Below are 19,428 nucleotides of genomic sequence, written 5' to 3' on the forward strand. Positions count from 1 at the left end.
ATCCCATTTAGGACTGAGATGAAAAATAAAAACTGAATAGCAGTATGGGACGTTATCATTGTAATACCATGCACATAAGAAAGATCCCCGCGACTGTAAGCGAACCCTGTTGACTATTCGTAAAATCAATTAGAATGGAAAAATACATGCAACATGTGCCCCCACCCCCACCCCCGGGTGAAGAAGGAAAGACAAACAACAATGCTAATGGGGAGCATAAATTGTAGCCTATTAGTAGTGCATAGCCGGATGAAAAGCTTGAATGTATTGCAGGTGGTTATATGACATGTCCATGATTTAACACAAGTATATGATTTTAAGAACTAGTAAGACACTGCACCCATTATCGTGATGATCCAGAGTGTCTGATTTAACACATAGAGTCGAGTCAGAGTCAATCCTGACTACGCCTTATCTTTCCTCCTCCACAAGAAAATATCTTCCTTCTCCCATTGACGTTGTCGCTGGTCTACCACATTTTCGATAGCCTTTGGATCATGGAGGTGCGGAGGACCTCGGCCCCTCGCTAGCGGGAGGGGCCCATTCTCATTCTTGTTAGGTTCTGCGTCTTGGTTGGTGTTGTATGGCGGCGGCGATGTCTCTCAGTAGGAATAATGTCTGTCACGTTCTATCCTCGTCCCAATGTTGCATCTAGTTTCGTCGGAGGGCGTGTGGAGGTGTGTCTCCGTCGAACCTCGCAGGATTCGGTCGGTGCTAGTCGTCACTGAATTTGTTTGGATCAGGTCTTCGTTAGTCTTCGTTTGAGTTTTTACATGTTTGATCCTCCCAATCTACGGCTTTCTTCATCAGCGATAGTTGCTACTTTAGTGTGTTGGTCAAATGGGGCCTTAGTACGATGACTTTTTGACTGTGTACTGCAACAAGGTTTGCCTGGCTTCGACGAGTGACGGGTGATGAAGGCGCGTCTTCTGCCCACTCTTCTGCCCACTGCAGTAGTCGTTGCTAGGTGGTCCACAGATCTCATTATAATTTTATTACTTATGAAAGTTTCTTAAAAGAAAAGATATTGCACCCATTTAGAAAGAAAAAAATGTAGCGAAACAAACCTCGACTAATCAAGGTGAACTTTTTAGATTATCAGGAGGGCAAAATGCCCCCTGGTTCTATTTCATTGAAACGAAACCAGAGAACCTCATACAAGCACATCAACGTGAACTTTGATTGTAAATTGTTGACTTCCTCCTCCGCATGTCTATACATGCAAATTACCTCAAGCAAATATCTGATTTATGCTCTTAAATAACTGTTTTATTTAACACCCAAAGAACCATGAAAATTAACTGACGCCAATACCATACCGCAACAAAACAGATCCGATTAAAAAGAGCAAAGGTAGTCTGCTTCGCTTACTAGTGATAAGGGAGACTAAGGTGAGAGCCGATTTAAAGCCAGCATCCACCCATCCATTAAGCACATGCTTCTTTGATCGTCTGGAGGTCTAATCTCTACTACTAAAAGAAACATAGTGTTCCGTTTCTCCTCTTACGTTCGCCTCTCTTTGTCCAACCTCTGGTACGATCTCCTCCATCCCGTAGCGATTTTCTTCCCCCCTCCCACCGGTTTTCTCTCTCCTTGTTTTCTATCCACCACAATGTTTCGTCCGGATCCCCTCCACCTCGTACGTTTCGTCCGGATCCCCTCACTCCACCGCGACGTACTCTTCCTCCTCATCCTGTTTTCTATCGTCCCCATCCTATTTTCTATCGTCCCCATCCAGTTTTCTATCGCTCCCAAAAGAAAAGAAAAACTTAAGCCCACCAGTCTCCCTCCCGCACCGTAGATTCTGACGAATTAGGTTAACCTGTATCACCATCGTTTTCCATCACGTTGCGGCCGCTGGCGTCGCCTCTACCCCTCTGATGGCCACCATCTCCCGCACTACGGGGCATCGCTGCAGGTCGCCACCTTTGCTGCCCGCGGCCGCTGATGACGGGGAGAAGGAGGTGGGTAGGGAGGGGAGAACCAGGGCAAAATCAACGAGGAGCAGCAACACATCGTTGATTACATCAGGTGAGAGAGACTTCTTGGTTCTCGTCGTGGGCTTCATGGCATGTTTTGAGTTTCACATATGTGCACTACAAAAAAAAGACACATTCGTGACATTTTCGGTCGAACGATTTTTTTTCCTGTTATGCTTATGACACTTCTATGACGATAATTGTGACAAAATCCGGTATCATCATAGATGTGGTGGGCTGCTACTTCTATGACAAAAAATCATGACAGAAAACGGGCTTTTCGTCCTAGGCGGGCCGGAGATGCAGTTGCATGACATTCTTTGGGTCGTCCATGACGGAAAAAACCATGGTAGAAGCGAGGGCGAGGAAAATATCGGGGAGTTCCTGGTTACGGTGGGTGGCCGGGGCCGAGCGATGCGTGTTTCTCTCATACACGCACGTGCGTGTGTGTGAGGCGCTGCGCTCTAACTGAACCCGAGCGAGGCGTTGGGCTCTAACTGAACCCGAGCAATTGTACTGGCTACCTTACTGAACCCCGATCGATCCCTTGCTATTAACTGAACCCAAGTGATTCCTTCGCTACTACTGCTAACTGAAGCTGATCGATGCTGCCTCTTGATGAACAGCGAGCATTGTTGGGGGGGGGGGGGAGGGTGGATGAACAAGACCCCGTGGTATTAGAGGCCGCTGCCGCTGGATGAACAGGACCCCAATCGATCGAGTCGGTTGGGGGTGGATGAATAGGACCCCATGGAGGGCTGGATGAACAAGACGACCCCGTGGAGGGCTGGTTGAATAGTAACCCGTTGAGGGCTGGATGAACAGTAGCCCATGGAGGGGTGGTTGAACAGGACCCTATGGAGAGGGCTGGTTGAACAGTAGCTGGTGGAGGCGCGGTGGAGGCTGGATGAACAGGAGCCCGTGGATGAACAGTGGCTGGTGGAGGTAGGAGGGGAGACGCCGTGGATGAACAGTCACAGGTGGAGGCTGGAGGAGGTCGACGGTGGATGAACAGTAGCCCATGGAGGCAGTCGACGATGGAGATGAACAATAGCCCGTGGAGTCCCGTTTTGCGGTACGCCACACCCCTCCCGATCAACAGGACCCCCGCTTCGACCGTAGCGCTCCAACACAGGTCTGTTTCCTCCGTTTTGTGGTACGCCACACCCCTCCCGATCAACAGGACCCCGTTTCGACCGTAGGAGGTCCAAGAGAAGCCCGTTTCCTCCGTTTTGCGGTACGCCAGACCCCTCCCAATGAACATGATCCCGTTTCGACCATGGGTGGTCGAACACAAGGATGTTTCCTCCGTTCTGCGGTACGCCAGGCCTCGTTTCGATCGGTTGATCTGTCCAAGCCGGTTGGCTCCCGATGAACACGACGACGCAATTTCTCTGTTCCGATCCAGCCGGTTGGCTGACGATGAACACGACGCCATCGCTGCCTCTCCATGTACACGAGCCTTGGCCGTATGTATGCGTGAGTAGGTGTTCGAGACACCGCCCGTATGTACGTACGTGGCCGTATTTACTTTCTTGCACCTTGGCTGTACGTATGTGTACATGCTACGTGCACGCCTCTACTACGACACGTGCCCTTCCTTACTCGGCCACGGTTCATCGCTGCAGCCTGTAGACAGACCGATCGTATGTATGTGCACGTTCGCGACCAGAATGACAACACTACGTATGCTTCGACCAAGTGGGTCCCAACTGTCAGGGAGGATAAGGAGGCACTTCCTTGCGAGCGAAGATGTAGCTGGTGGGTCCCAGCAGTCAGGGGGGGGGGGGAGAATGTTTTTTTCGCGAAATATGGTGGCCCGTCCAGTGGGTCCCCGCTGTCAAGTGGAGGAATCATATTTTGTGCATAATAAGGATGCACTTCCTTCCTGCGGCCGTGGACCCAGCTGTCAGCCTCTCCATGTACAGTACTCTTCCGGTGGAAGTCATTCCTTGACCACATTGACCACGCAACCAAGGCGATGGATGACGGTGAGGCCTAGGAAGGGGACGACGCGGAGCCGGGGAAGACGCAGCAGTGGATGCCCACGCAGAAAGGAGTACGAGGGTTGACTGGTTTGGCTGCGGTGAGGCTGCCATCGCCGCAGAATAACATGTGGTGTGGGTGAGTAGAGGGATGGCCTGGCCAGCGGTGGGAGTAGTAGGGGGCGGTGAGGCCTCCGCGGCAGCACAATCGGCCACGGGAGGCAGGAGCACGCGGCACGACTGGCGCTGGTTTGGGCGGCTGGAGCAAGAAGACCAGAGGTTGAGGAAGAACTACGACCGTTGGATGGGATGGACATCGTACGGTCACTAGAGCTAGAATCGTTCATATGACTAAGTTGACAAAGCCCTCCATTCCCGTCAACATAGTAGGCCCACAAGTCAGCCTCCGACTACGATGGATCCCAACTAGCAGGGGGAGTATTCATTTTTTTGCCTAATAAGGAGGCACTTCCTTGTGTGCGAAGATATAGCTGGTGGGTCCGAGATGACAGCGGGGGGAACGTTTTTTCCGCGAAATACAGAGGCCCTTCCGGTGGGTCCCAGCTGTCAGGTGGAGGAATCATTATTTTGCAAGTAATAAGGAGGAATTTCCTTGCATGTGGTCGTGGACCCACATGTCAGCCTCTCCATGTACAGTCCACTTCCGATGGATGTCCTTCATTGACCACGTTGACCACGCCGTACCGAGAGCACCAGGGAGGGAATGACACGGAGTCAGGGAAGACTCGACAGTTGTTTCCCACGCGGAGGGGAGTACGAGGGTTTACTGGTTCATCTGCCGTCGCCGGAGAATAACAGCAGGTGTGGGTGAGTAGAGGGATGGGTAGGCCAGCAATGGGAGTACGGTGGGGCGGTGAGGCCCGCGCGATAGCACAGTCGAGCGGGGGAGGAGGGAGCAGACAGTCCCGCCGGCGCTTGTTTGAGCGGCAGGAGCAGGAAGAGCAGAGACTGAAAAAGCACGACGGCCGTTGGATGGACATCCAACAGTCACTGCTCTCGTGTGTTGACTAAGTTGACACGATGTTGCGTGTGCGTCAACCTTTTTTTAGGAAAGCGTATGCGTCAACCTATAATAGGTGCACAAGTCAGCCTCAAATGTGTGGAAAACAACATACAACCCATCTGTCATTATTTCTAATAATTTACAGCCAATTTGCTAATTCTTAAGGATTTTTTTGGAGCCCATCTTCTTTTTGTTAGCATTATGGCCCATATTGTGGCCACGGTTAAAAATTATATGAAATTTTGCATATTTTGGTGCGGTCAACTATTTTTAATCCCGACATTTCAAGTCACATTCAAACTAATTTGAAAAATAAATTCATATCGATATAAAATCCAAATAATTGTCTACGCATAAAAATCAATGGAATTTAAAATCTTGAAATGAAAAAAATTTGAAACTAATTGCTGATTTGATTTGTTTTAAAAATGTACATCCCATTTCTCATTACTGATAGCCCATTTTTTCGTCTTGAAAGATTTGCAGCTCAGCAAGGCTGACAAAGCAAGTAGGCCTCGGTTGGGTATTCTGCAAAAGAACAAAAAAATGGGCTAGCCATTTTTAGAAAGAAAAAAAACTACTGGGCTGGTCTTGTGGTAAACATAAAAGAAAAGGCTGGCTAGACACGCTAGAGTGCCCCTCACAGCCCAGTTGACACCCTTCTTCCGTCTCAAAAACAAAGATAACTGGGCAAGCTACTTCCCTAAAAAAACTTGGCAAGCTACTAGGTCCCTCGTGTCAGCCGCTCGTTGTGCAATTCTCTCGTTTATTGACTACGTTGACAATGGCATGTCAGAAATCCATTAGGAGGATCCATTTTTCTGGCTTGAAATAAGGAGGCACTTGCTTACGTACTACCATGACCCTGGTGGGTCCCTGTTGTCATCCTCTCCACATACAATCATCTCCTGATTATGTACGCGTCAATCTAGTAGGCCCAGAAGTTGGCCTCTAAACCCATGGCAGACAAATACATCCCATTTAGAAAAATAACACCTCATTCCATAGGTTCACATGGAAAGTTAAACATACAGAGCAAAGTAACAGGTCTGACCAGATATAGATTACTAAACTTCCATGTTGACAACCATCATAGCCAAGTTAACAATCTACTCCCACTAATACTCTAGTGTACAAGTACTGACTTACTCCTAGCTAACTAGACGATGTCTACCGCCATCTGCGGTACATGATAAATGCCGGCATCGACGTCCTCCTCCTTGCCTCGGACTTGCTAGAGGTGCGATTGGGCGCGTTGCTCGCGCACGTTGGCACTTTCGATGCGGGCGTGGTCCACTGAAGCTTCGGCTTCTAAGCGGGAAACCCACTTGACGAGTAATACATCCATTTTGCATCATGTTTTCTTACTGTTATTTATGATGTTTTTATCCATAATAAAGCTTTTTGGAGTAATTCTAATGCCTTTTCTCTCATAATATGCAATGTATACACCAAGAGGGAGAATTCTGGCAGCTGGAAATCTGGACCTGAAAAAGCTACATCAGGCTACCTATTCTTCACAACTCCAAATGAGCTAAAACTTCACGAGGATTTTTTTATGGAATATATGAGGAATATTGGAGCCAATAACTACCAGAGGGGGCCCACCAGGTGGGCACAACCCACCTGGGCGCGCTAGGGAGACCAGGCATGCCCTGGTGGGTTGTGCTCTCCTCGGCCCACCTCCGGTGCCCATCTTCTGGTATATAAGTCATTTTGACCTAGAAAAAAATAAGGAGAGGACTTTCAGGACGGAGCGCCGCCTCCTCGAGGCGGAACTTTAGCAGGAGCACTTTTGCCCTCGGCGGAGTGATTCTCCCGGGGGAACTTCCCTCTCGGAGGGGGAAATCATCATCATCATCATCACCAACAACTCTCCCATCTTGGGGAGGGAAATCTCCATCAACATCTTCAACAACACCATCTCATCTCAAACCCTAGTTCATCTCTCGTGTTCAATCGTGTTACCGGAACTATAGATTGGTGCTTGTGGGTGACTAGTAGTGTTGATTACACCTTGTAGTTGATTACTATATGGATTTTTGGTGGAAGATTATATGTTCAGATCCAATATGCTATTTAATACCCCTCTGATCTTGAGCATGTTTATCATTTGTCAGTAGTTACTGTTGTTCTTGAGGTCACGGGAGAAATCATGTTGCGAGTATGATGTAGGGTGGAACCCTAAACAGCCGATCTTTCACGAAAGGAGCAGATCCTGCGAAGAACACAAAGAACACAAGGGGAAAATCACAAAGGGAGACACAAGAGAAACACTCAAACCAATGAGATTAGGTCACACATGTGCTAGATCCTCGAGACACGAGAGGAGATACAAGATTCACGATCAACAAAGGACGATACAAAGGGTAAATGGTTCTTCTCCGTGAGGAGGTCTTGATGGGGCCACCCAAAAGGGGGTCTTGAATCCAAGGGGATCTTCTCTGTAGAGGGGCCGTGGTCTCTCCCATGGATTATATCCGTAATGGATGAGCAAAGCTATCCTCACATATGAGCTAAACCAATGCTAACCCTAACTAGGAGGAGGGAGAGGTCTATTTATAGTCTTAGTGCAAAAGAGGGGCGAAGTGGAGGGGTACATGGGCTTCGGCCCGAAACTGGACGCAGCAAGGGTCCGGTTGTCCGTGAAGTACCGGTCGTTTGGGAGCTTGCGGAGGTCCGGACATCCGTAGATCTTCGGATCCGCAAATTATGTTCTGTTGCCACGGCATCAGACGTCCGTAGGTGCCCGATCATCCGGTCTTCCTCGGACTTCCGCTAATTTCGTTCTGTTGGTGTAGCGTCGGTCGTCTAGGGGGTTCGGTCGTCCGGAGCCTGGAAGGTGTCGGATGTCCGGGCTGGGCCGGTCATCCGGAGCCTGTAGCTTCCGTGACAGCTCTTCTTCCCGTCCTTCGCACTTGGTGTCCTCGCCTTCTTGTCCATTGGATGTAGATGTTCCATGTCTTTCCTCCAAGTACCTAAGCACACATAGTGTTTCCGTTTGAGGTAGTAGCCATGTCTCAAGTGTTGAAAGTGGTAGTTTGGAAAGGAGTGAGTTCACCTTATCTTTGATAGCCTTTGCTCGGGCTCTTGTCATAGGTCCAAGTGGTGTCATGGGAGACGTAGGTAGGTCCATGGGGATGACCTTGGGATGCTCCACATCATCTCCCCTCCCTTGGGAAAGATCCGACCTCATATCGAAATCTTCATCACCATGGTAGGGCGAAAGATCCTTGACATTGAAGACGTCGCTCACGTTGTACTTGTCGCGCGAGAGGTCGATCTTGTAAGTGTTGTTGTTGTTGTTGTTGTTGTAGTGTGATAGCACCTTGAAGGGTCCATCGGCTCGTGGTAGAAGTTTGGACTTGCGTTCGTTGGGGAAGTGGTCCTTGCGAAGGTGTAGCCACACAAGATCTCCAATGTTGAATATCATGGGTTGCTTGTTGACGTTGAGCTTGGTCACGAGTCATTGTACTTGGCGCTCGATGGTGTGCCTTGTGTCTTCATGCATCTTCTTGAGGTAGTTCACTCGGGCACTCGCGTCCATGTTGATGTGCTCTTGTAGTGGTAGCGGAAGAATGTCCAATGGAGACAACGGGTTGAATTCATAGACGACCTCGATGGGGGACTTGCCGGTTGTTGAGTGTCTTGCGCGGTTGTAGGCGTACTCGGCGATCGGTAGGAACTCTTCCCACTCCTTGATGTTCTTCTTGATCAACACACGTAGTAGAGTGGAGAGCGTACGGTTCGTCACCTCCGTTTGGCCGTCGGTTTGTGGATGGTATGTCATGGAGAATAGTAGCTTGATTCCGAGCTTGGCATGTAGAGTCTTCCAAAAGTAACTCAAGAACTTGACATCGCGGTCCGAGACAATCGTCTTTGGCACTCCATGAAGTCGCAAGATTTCCCTACAAAAGAGATTGGCAACATGTGAAGCATCGTCTATCTTGTTGCAAGGAATGAAATGAGCCATTTTGGAGAATCGGTCCACAACAACAAAAATGGAATCCTTGCCATTTCGAGTTCTAGGCAACCCAAGCACAAAATCCATGCTAATATCTTCCCATGGTTGGTAAGAAATTGGTAGAGGCATATAGAGTCCATGAGATTGAGCTTTAGACTTAGCTTTGCGACATGTAGAGCATTGGTTGGTGAAGCAGTTGACATCGTGAAACATCTTAGGCCAAAAGTAGTTCCTGGAGAGCGTAGCAAGGGTCTTGTCGCGTCCAAAATGTCCCATTAGTTCACCTCCATGAGATTCTTGCAAAAGCAACAAACGAAGAGAAGACTCGGGGATGCAAAGTTTGTTAGCTCTCATAAGATAACCATCCTTGATGTAATAGCGTTCCCCAGATGTATGCGTCAAAGATTTGGCATACGGAATAGCAAAAGTAGGATCATGCGCATACAAGTCTTTTATGTGCTCAAAACCAATGACATTCAATTCAAGTTGAGTATACGAGAAAGCGCATCTGCCATAACATTTTCCTTACCTTTGATATACTTGATGACATAAGGAAAAGACTCAATGAACTTACTCCATTTAGCATGACGCTTGTTCAACTTAGTTTGACCCTTAAGATATTTAAGTGTTTCATGATCGGTATGGGTGATGAATTCATGAGGGCGGATGTAATGTTCCCATTCATGCAAAACTCGCACTAAAGCATATAGCTATTTGTCATAGATGGGGTAATTGAGTTGCGCTCCGGAAAGTTTCTCACTAAAGTATGCTATGGGGCGCTTCTCTTGCGTTAACACACCTCCTATGCCATTACCACTAGCATATCAATGAATTTCAAAGGGTTTGTCAAAGTTTGGTAATGCAAGCATGGGAGCATGAGTAAGCAAATTCTTAAGCTCATTGAATGCGCTATCTTGCGATGGTCCCCAAACAAAGGGTGCATTCTTCTTGCTAAAAGCATGTAAAGGAGAAGCAATAGTGCTAAAGTCTTTCACAAATCTATGGTAGAAACCGGCTAAACCAAGAAAGCTATGCACTTGTTGCAAATTTGTTGATTGGGGCCAAGTTTTAATAGCGTTGATCTTAGATTCATCAACATGAACACCCTTAGAAGATACTACAAAACCCAAGAAAACAAGCTTATCAATGCCAAAAAGGAATTTTTCCATATTAGCATAAAGTTTCTCTTTTCGAAGAGTTTGTAGCACGGTTTGAAGGTGGGTGACATGCTCCTTGAGAGATTTGCTAAAAACAAGGATATCGTCAAAGTAGACAACAATAAATTCACCAATATAAGGGAGAAACACATGATGCATAAGACGCATGAAAGTACCAGGTGCTTCAGATAAACCCATAGGCATGACTAACCACTCATACAAACCAAACTTTGTTTTGAAAGCTGTTTTCCATTCATCACCCTCTTGTATGCAAATTTGATAGTAACCACTTTTAAGATCAATTTTTGAGAAAATAGTGGCACCGCTAAGTTCATCAAGCATATCATCAAGGCGTGGAATGGGGTACCTATAGCGAACGGTGATAGCATTGATGGATCTACAATGCAAAAGCTATCGTCTCTTTTTGGCACAAGAATGACCGGTACCGCACAAGGACTTAAACTTTCACGCACATGTCCATGGTCTATGAGATGCTTTACTTGCCTTTGGAATTCTTTGGTTTCTTCGGTGTTGACTCGGTAGGGAGCCTTATTTGGAAGTGGCGCTCCGGGGATGAGGTCGATGCGGTGCTCGATGCCTCGTAGTGGAGGTAGACCCAGAGGTAGCTCGTCGGGGAAAACATCTTGGAATTCCTGCAATAAAGAAGATAACGCTAAAGGTAGATCATGAGAGGTGTTAGCTTTTGGTGCACTGTCCTTGCACAAAATGGCATAGTGCATGACACTTGATGGGTTCTCACACACTTCTCTTATCTCACGTTTGGTGGTAAATAGGACTAAGTTCTTCTTGTTTCTCATCATGGAGGCACTCAATTTTGGCTTGGGGCGCTCACTCTTTTTTTGGTGGTTCGCTCTCTCACTATTATCTCCACGATGGGTGGCATGCTTGTCGGCGATCACTTGACTTGGAGATATAGGTCGTAGCACATACTCCTTTCCTTTCATCTTAAAGCTATAGTGGTTTGTACGCCCGTTGTGGATGACACCACGGTCGAATTGCCATGACCGTCCAAGAAGGAGGTGGCAAACGGTCATCGGGAGGACATCACACTCCAAAGTGTCTTCATAGGCTCCGATCTTGAAAGAAACTTGTACTCTATGCTCGACTTGGATAGTGCCGGTGTCGCTTAGCCATTGAACCTTGTAGCAGTGCGGGTGCTTCATCTTGACCAATTGGAGCTTGGAGCATAGCTCTTCACTTGCTACGTTATGGCAACTCCCTCCATCGATGATGACCTTGACGGACCTTCCATTGATGTCGGCTTTGGTGTGGAAGATATGGCATCTTTGGTCTTTGTCTTGTTGATGTTGAAGAGTCAAGACCTTGGAGACAACAAGAGCGGGGCTCGAATCTTCGTCACAAAATATTTGATCATCTTCATCTTCGTTGTTCACTTGTCGGTGCATGGCCACTTGCTCAAGGGCTTCCATTTCTCCTTCGCTCATTAAGTCATAGGTTCCGTCGTCGTTGAGAATCATGGTGCGCTTGTTTGTGCACTTGAATGACTTGTGGCCTTAGCCGCCGCATGTGAAGCATTTGAAGGAACTTGTCTTGATGGTCTCATCGGTTGGGGTAGATGATGATGAAGCTTTCGGCTTGAAGTTGCTTGTAGTAAGAGGACGACTTGAGCTTGTCAAAGTTTTCTTGTAACTTGACTTGTCACCGTTGCTCGTAGAAGGCTTTGTTGAGGTAGAAGGTGTTGGAGTCGTTGAAGCTTGATTGTTGGAGAAACCATAGGACTTGGATGAAACTTGGCGTACTTGAGGTCATCTTACACTTGGCGTTCCACTTTGGTAGCTTGATGCACTAGCTCGATGAGGTTTGAGTATGGTTGGAAGTCGGCGATCTTCTTGATAGGATGGTTGAGTCCATTCAAGAAACGTGCCATAGTTTGCTCATCATCTTCCGTGACATTGGATCTTATCATGGCAATCTCCATTTCCTTGTAGTACTCTTCAACGCTCTTGGTTCCTTGCTTGAGTAGTTGGAGTTTCTTGAAGAGGTCGCAACTGTAGTAGGTAGGCACGAAACGTGATCTCATGACATCTTTCATTTGCGCCCAAGTTGTGATGGGTGGTTCACCTTTTTCTTCTCATCGCTCTATGACTTGTTCCCACTAATTGAGGACGTAATCTTGGAACTCAAGGGATGCCATCACAATCTTCTTCTCTTCTTCATAGTTGTGCAAGCGGAAGATTTTGTCAACCTTCAATGCCCATGATATGTACTCTTTGGGGTCATTGCTTCCGGTGAACTTTGGCATGGTGAACTTGAGCTTGCCGTATCTTTGTTCTTCATTGTGTTGGGGTCGAGGATGATGACGCCCATGTCGTTGAGGATTGAAAATCTCATGTTGCTCTTGGTGAGGAGGGTTGTCAAACTCATGTTGCTCTTGTCTTGGAGGATTTCCATTGTCGTCTTGCTCTTGTTGAACTTGATGTTCTTGGCGAGCTTGTGGAGCTTGAGGAGGAGCTTGTCGATGCACGCGTGCTTGGAAAATCCTCTCTTGAGTTTCATCATGAAGCGCTTCTTGTTGTAGACGAGCTTGTCGGCCTCGGTTGGCTACGGCTCGACTTGAATCTCGAAGGGCACGTTACGCTTCAATTGCTTAAGCTTCACGAAGTTGTTGTTCTTGACGTTGTGCCTTGGCGTCTTGTGCATCTTGGTGTTGGCGCGCTCATTCCTCTTGTTCTTGTTGGTGTTGACGTTACCGTTCTTGAGCTTGCGCGAATGTAGCTTGATTTTGACGGTGTCGATGTTCTTGCGCGCGAGCTTGCTCTTGAGAGTCATTGTCGTGTAGAGGATTGCAGTTTGCTTGATGATCTTGACGCGCGGCATGATGAAGAGTGTTTGATGTCGGGGGTACTTGAACCGGAGATAGTGTCGTCGGAGTGTCGACTCGAGCGGTTCCGTCTTGAGTAGAACGAAGTGGTAGAAGAGCGGCTGACCAACAAGGCACGAATCTCGTCCATTCTTGCGTCATTCTCATGCTTGTGTTTGTTGATCTTGTTGTCGAAGTAGTCTCTTGTATGTTGCTCGGAGAGTCACAAGTCGGTGGCGAGGCTGTCGATGCGGTCGCTCATGGCTAGTTGCTCTTCATGCAAGGCTCGTTGCGTACCAAAGAGGTGTAGTTTGGTGACGTAGTTGTTCGGGCCGTCGTCTTGCTCAAGGAAGAGTGGGTTGGTAGAAGTACTTGGCCTATCCATCATTCCAAACAAATAGGTGAGGTGGAGAAAGAGAAGAACTTATACCAAATGTGCCTTGACCGATGTTGAAGGTGGATCAATGATCACTCCAATGTGTAACAAGGAAATAACACAATTGGTATCAATTCTTGTCGGTTTCTCACAACTACACAAGTAAAAGCTTATGGTGGAACTCGGTTAGGATGGTGGCACAATTTCGAAAATCCCCATAAGTTGGAAAATTTGTTGTTTTCTAGCAAAGAGCTTCAATAATGTTGGAAAAGATTCACAAATTTGTAAATGCAACAAGTAGACCAATAGCAAGATATGGTACATGGAAACACACACACAAATAGATAAGTGGGATCGTGCAACCAATGAATGAGCCAAAATGTGGAATCCACGAAAAATGCTCTTGTTTCACAATACTAGGGAGATGCTAGCATGATTGCACAATAGGCGGATATGAACTTGTGCACTACCTACTAAGCAAAAGTGCAACAACTTCTATCCCAAATATGCTATATGTATGGTATTCCGATGATATGATCCAAGATGATCGAGTATGACAATCTTAATGTTGTATGATGCTATGGTTCTTGCTTATCTTTACTTTTTGCTTAAAAGCTTGTTTGGATCCTTGTTGTTTGAGCTCTTTTCTCATGCAATGCTTCACGAACCAAGATAGCAATTGTGTATGCGATGACAACTTTGTGACACAAGAGATGAGACTGAGATATGCAACACGATGATATGGTATGTATGCTCCCTAATGTGCACAAGTCACGTTGCCGGCAATACTCAAAGGCTAGTCTCGATGGGTAAGCTACGCAAAAAGTAAGGCTATGTGGTTATCAATGCAATGGCAAGAATGTATGATGATATCATGCTACCAAGATTAGGTTACCGTTGATGACGAGTTCTTTGCGAAGATGAGCAGCGTTGATGTCGATGTCGAACCATACCTAGATAGCCTAAACACAATAGGACACAGGAACTGCAACTCAAATTCTCAAAGCAAAGAGTGACCAAATTGTCGGAGTTGGTAGCGGGAAAGCTATGGTGTTGTTATGCGGAAATGGTGGAGGTATGCGGATGCGTATGTGGAAAGGGCCGGTGGTTGAAATTTTTTGGGGTGGGGGGATTTCAGTTTCGTCAAAGAAGGACGGATGTTTGGGGGATTAAGATCGTCCGGTCGTCGGATGTCCGGAGGCTGTCGGACGTCTGGTGCCTGTGCGAAATCGGGCACGAGATGAACTGCTAGGGTTCATGGTGGAAGTGGCGAAATTGGTCCAATCCGGGCGATTTTGTGGATGGAAATGGTGGAGAAGATGGGGAAAAGCTAGATCCACTTGTGGAAACCAAATCCATGGATCAAATCCAACAAAACTTCATCACACCAACAAATCACAAAAAAAATTGGTGCTATTTTTGGTGGCGATTTTTGAAATTGGGGAAGAACACAACAAAATCAAGCTAGAAAACAAAGAGAGGGGCTCTAAAATCGTGATCAACGTGGCTCATGATACCAAGATGATGTAGGGTGGAACCCTAAATGGCCGATCTTTCACGAAAGGAGCAGATCCCGCGAAGAACACAAAGAACACAAGGGGAAAATCATAAAGGGAGACACAAGAGAAACACTCAAACCAACGAGATTAGGTCACACATGTGCTAGATCCTGGAGACACGAGAGGAGATACAAGATTCACGATCAACAAAGGACGATACAAAGGGTAAACGGTTCTTCTCCGTGAGGAGGTCTTGATGGGGCCACCCAAAAGGGGGTCTTGAATCCAAGGGGATCTTCTCCGTAGAGGGGCCGCGGTCTCTCTCATGGAGTAGATCCATAATGGATGAGCAAAGCTATCCTCACATATGAGCTAAACCAGTGCTAACCCTAACTAGGAGGAGGGAGAGGTCTATTTATAGTCTTAGTGCAAAAGAGGGGCGAAGTGGAGGGGTACATGGGCTTCGGCCCGAAACTGGACGCAGCCAGGTTCCGGTCGTCCGTAAAGTATCGGTCGTCCGGGAGCTCGCGGAGGTCCAGACGTCCGTAGATCTTCAGATGTCTGCAAATTATGTTCTGTTGCCACGGCATTGGACGTCCGTAGGTGCCCGATCATCCGGTCTCCGGTCGTCCGATCTTCCTCGGACTTCCGCTAATATCGTTCTGTTGGCGTACCATCAGTCGTCCGAGGGGTTTGGTCGTCCGGAGCCTGGAAGGTGTCGGACGTCCGGGCTGGGCCGGTCGTCCGGAGCCTGTAGCTTCCGTGACATCTCTTCTTCCCGTCCTTCGCATTTGGTGTCCTCGCCGTCTTGTCCATTGGATGTAGATGTTCCATGGCTTTGCTCCAAGTACCTAAGCACACATAGTGTTTCCGTTTGAGGTAGTAGCCATGTCTCAAGTGTCGAAAGTGGTAGTTCGGAAAGGAGAGAGTTCGCCTTATTTTGATAGCCTTTGCTCGGCCTCTTGTCATAGGTCCAAGTGGTGTCGTGGGAGACATAGGTAGGTCCATGGGGATGACCTTGGGATGCTCTGCATCACAGTAATCATGCAAACTTGATATGTGTTTGATATTTTGATAGTATGTATGTTGTGATTCCCTTATTGGTGTCATGTGAACGTCGACTACATGACACTTCACCATATATGGGCCTAAGGGAATGCATTGTGGAGTAGCAATTAGATGATGTGTGGCGAGAGTGACAGAAGCTTAAACCCCAGTTTATGCGCTATTCCGTAAGGGACCAACTGGATCCAAAAGTTTAATGCTATGTTTAAAATTTATTCTTAATACTTTTCTCATAGTTGCGGATGCTTGCGGGAGGGTTAATCATAAGTAGGAGGTTTGTTCAAGTAAGAACATCACCTAAGCACCGGTCCACCCACATATCAAATAATCATAGTAGCGAACACAAATCAAAACAACATGATGAAAGTGACTAGATGAAATTCCCGTGTACCCTCAAGAATGCTTTGCTTATCATAAGAGACCATTTTTGCATGTCCTTTGCCTCAAAAGGATTGGGCTACCTTGCTGCACATTTGTTACTACTACCGTTACTTGCTCTTTACAAATTATCTTGCTATCAAACTACTCCACTACTTACAATTTCAGCACTTGCAGACATTACCTTGCTGAAAACCACTTGTCATTTCCTTCTGCTCCTCGTTGGGTTCGACACTCTTACTTATCGAAAAGAGCTACAATTGATCACCTATACTTGTGGGTCATCAACAAGCTAGTAGTAAAATTTGGCGTCACGCATGCGTGCGTGCCCGACAACCTCTAGGGCTATTTGCCGGGCACCGGCTTCCACGTAGTCGGCCCAGTCGCGGGCGCTCTGCTCGTGACTCAAAGCGACGGTGCGCTGCTGCTCTATGCCCCGCAGGCGGCACAAATCGGCGATACGCTGCTCCTCCGCCAGGCGGTCATGCTCCAACAACTCCTCGTACTCCGCATTTCCATCTAAAGACCGATAGAATGCCTCCTCCCTCCGTCTTCCTTCCGGTGAATAACCAAACACTAGCTCCAGTGGTGAGCGCCTATGGCGTCGCCTATTGCAGATGGTCGGGGGCATGACGGATGTGGCGAGAGCAAGGGCAAGTGGCGAGCGACATCGGGCCGGTGGGGGTAGTGAGGGGAGCCGATAGGGGGAGTTGGGTGACGGTGCTACCGGAGAACACCGGGAACCAGTAATTATAGGCGGAAGGTAGTTGAAGCAGCGTGTCGCGGGAAACATGAAGGTCATCGGAATTCAATGCATAAGCAGGCATGGCTTAGCGCGCCAGCTTACCGTGGAAAACTGATGTGCTGTCCCGTCCCGTCAGTGATGCGTCCCGTCCGTGCTGGGTCGCACATCGGCATGACAGTCAAACGAGTGCACTCGAATCATCCAGATGAGGTACTCCCTCCTTGTCAAAAATGATTCCACCACTCATCATCTACCTTGGTTGGTGAGATTTTTGAGTTGAGCCCTGCAAACCGGAATGGAGGTAGTACGTGCGTGATCTGCTATTTATTCGTGTAGGATCGAGTAGGTCGGATAGTGTATGTGTAGGATCAAGTAGGTCGGGTAGTGTACGTGTAGGATCGCATTAGTTGATGAACACTTGCTGGGAGATAAGGCATTTGCAAACATTTTTGCTGGCAGTTTCTTCAGATTCGTTTGGCATTTTCTTCAGACCAGCTTGTCAGTTTCTTTAGAGATATGCATTTTTATTCATAAAACTGCCACCTTTGGATCTTGCATCGCAACTAAAACTGCTAGGAGCGTATTAGTAGGCTAGCTAGTGATCGATAAGTAAATTGTAAACACTGAGCGAATAGAAATAAGGAACTACTAGTAACTTGTAAACACTGAGAACACAGAAATCAGGATCATGCTGTGCACAGTACTAAGAGCCGATCCGTTTGAAATGGTCACACAAGACTCATAGGCCTGGCATTGTAATATGATCACATTGGTAGCCCAAATTCACAACCAACTAGTAACATGTTAATGCATCTCAATGATTCACTGATCATATACAAATATGTAGCTCCAAAAGCAAAGATCTAGAAAAAACATCTGTTCTTCCTACTAACATGGATCATGCTTCTCTGGGCCAACATTCAGTACAGAGTGAAAGAAAAATTTGTTTGTGAAGTCTACAATTCCTCTTGCAAACGTAACTGGTTTCACCAAGAGCTGGAACCATGAGAATGAACCACACATAACGGAGGAACATCCACTGCAATATGATTTGGTCTTCTCGATCACGTGGCAAGACTATTTTCGGAATACAAACTATAACTTAGGCAAAATGATGCCCATTGAATAATCGGACCAAAGCAATGAAGCACCTAGTGTTGGCCAATAAACAGTACAGTACTACTTTTGTGCAGTCCATGAAGTGACTATCCAGTCTTTCTGTGTCTATTTTCAAATGGCATTGCATGAAGTGACTATATTGTTCTTTTGTGCAGTTCCACCAAATTTGTGATCACTTTGTTTGTTCGGGCAGACATCTGTCTGCACAACTATCAACCATATAGTAAACATATACCCCACCTCGTATTTTCGGTTTAAACATGCCTCTTCCGCTTAGCATCTGTCATGTTTTGCACTGGAGAATATGATACTGTCATGTTTTGCCTTGGACAATTTTGTACTGAATTGATTTGCTGGTTCAGAGCAGAAATATAGCGCCTATTCTTCATCAGACCAAGGATATCCATGTTCGCAGTGATGGAAGAGGTGAAATCGATACAACCAAAATTGAGCATCCAATCACTGAATCATGTCCTGCACCTCCAATGTAGGTCCATCCTGCCAATAAATTCACATGCAAACCACTAATATTACTATCTAATGACAATACAAAAGGAGTAGCAAGATAGTAGCAAACCATGTACCTTCGTAATGAATAGCTCATAGTGCCACCAATTGGATATAAAGGTTTGGAAGAAAACATGCTCCTAATGTTGAACCATTTGGACTTTTTGTTCAGTTCCAGTAAAATGGAGCATCCCTGTTTTCATAGATATTGAAAGTGTGATTACTATAAAAGTGGCACTAGTTGAAGCATAGACTCACAAATATAAGCATTCCAATTTCTTAATGGGAAAAGGTAGCAAGACTGTTTCTAACCACCTATTTGAAGGAATAAATAAGGCAACAACGACTGATGTCACGAAGGCATACTGTAAGTGCATCTAGTGCCCCTTAGTGATTTTGGTGTATTGAAGACTTATAGGTTAAGGGATTGATCCGTTTGTGAGTGTACACGGGTCTATAAGTCTATGAGGAGTTTGATATTTACAGAGAAAGTCGACCCCTAAAAATGAAGTTCTTCGACTGAAGACTTTGGATTTCTGAAGACTTCCTGAAGACTTTGAAAGTGAAGAAATTGGTGTGACCTTGAAGACTTAGCATTCATTCGAGGAACATGAAGCGTGAAGACTTTTGTTTTCGTAGTTTCATTTTCTCTTTCTTGAGTCATAGGAAACACCGTACTGTTAAAGGGGGTGAGGAAATACTAAGGAAAAATTTCCATGTGATGCTCAACTGAAAATCCTACACCTACCAATCCCTTCGAGTGAAGCCATTGGAAATCTCATATAGTT

Source organism: Triticum aestivum, chromosome 5A (genome assembly GCF_018294505.1).
Source record: "Triticum aestivum cultivar Chinese Spring chromosome 5A, IWGSC CS RefSeq v2.1, whole genome shotgun sequence".
In the NCBI taxonomy this organism is placed as follows: domain Eukaryota; kingdom Viridiplantae; phylum Streptophyta; class Magnoliopsida; order Poales; family Poaceae; genus Triticum; species Triticum aestivum.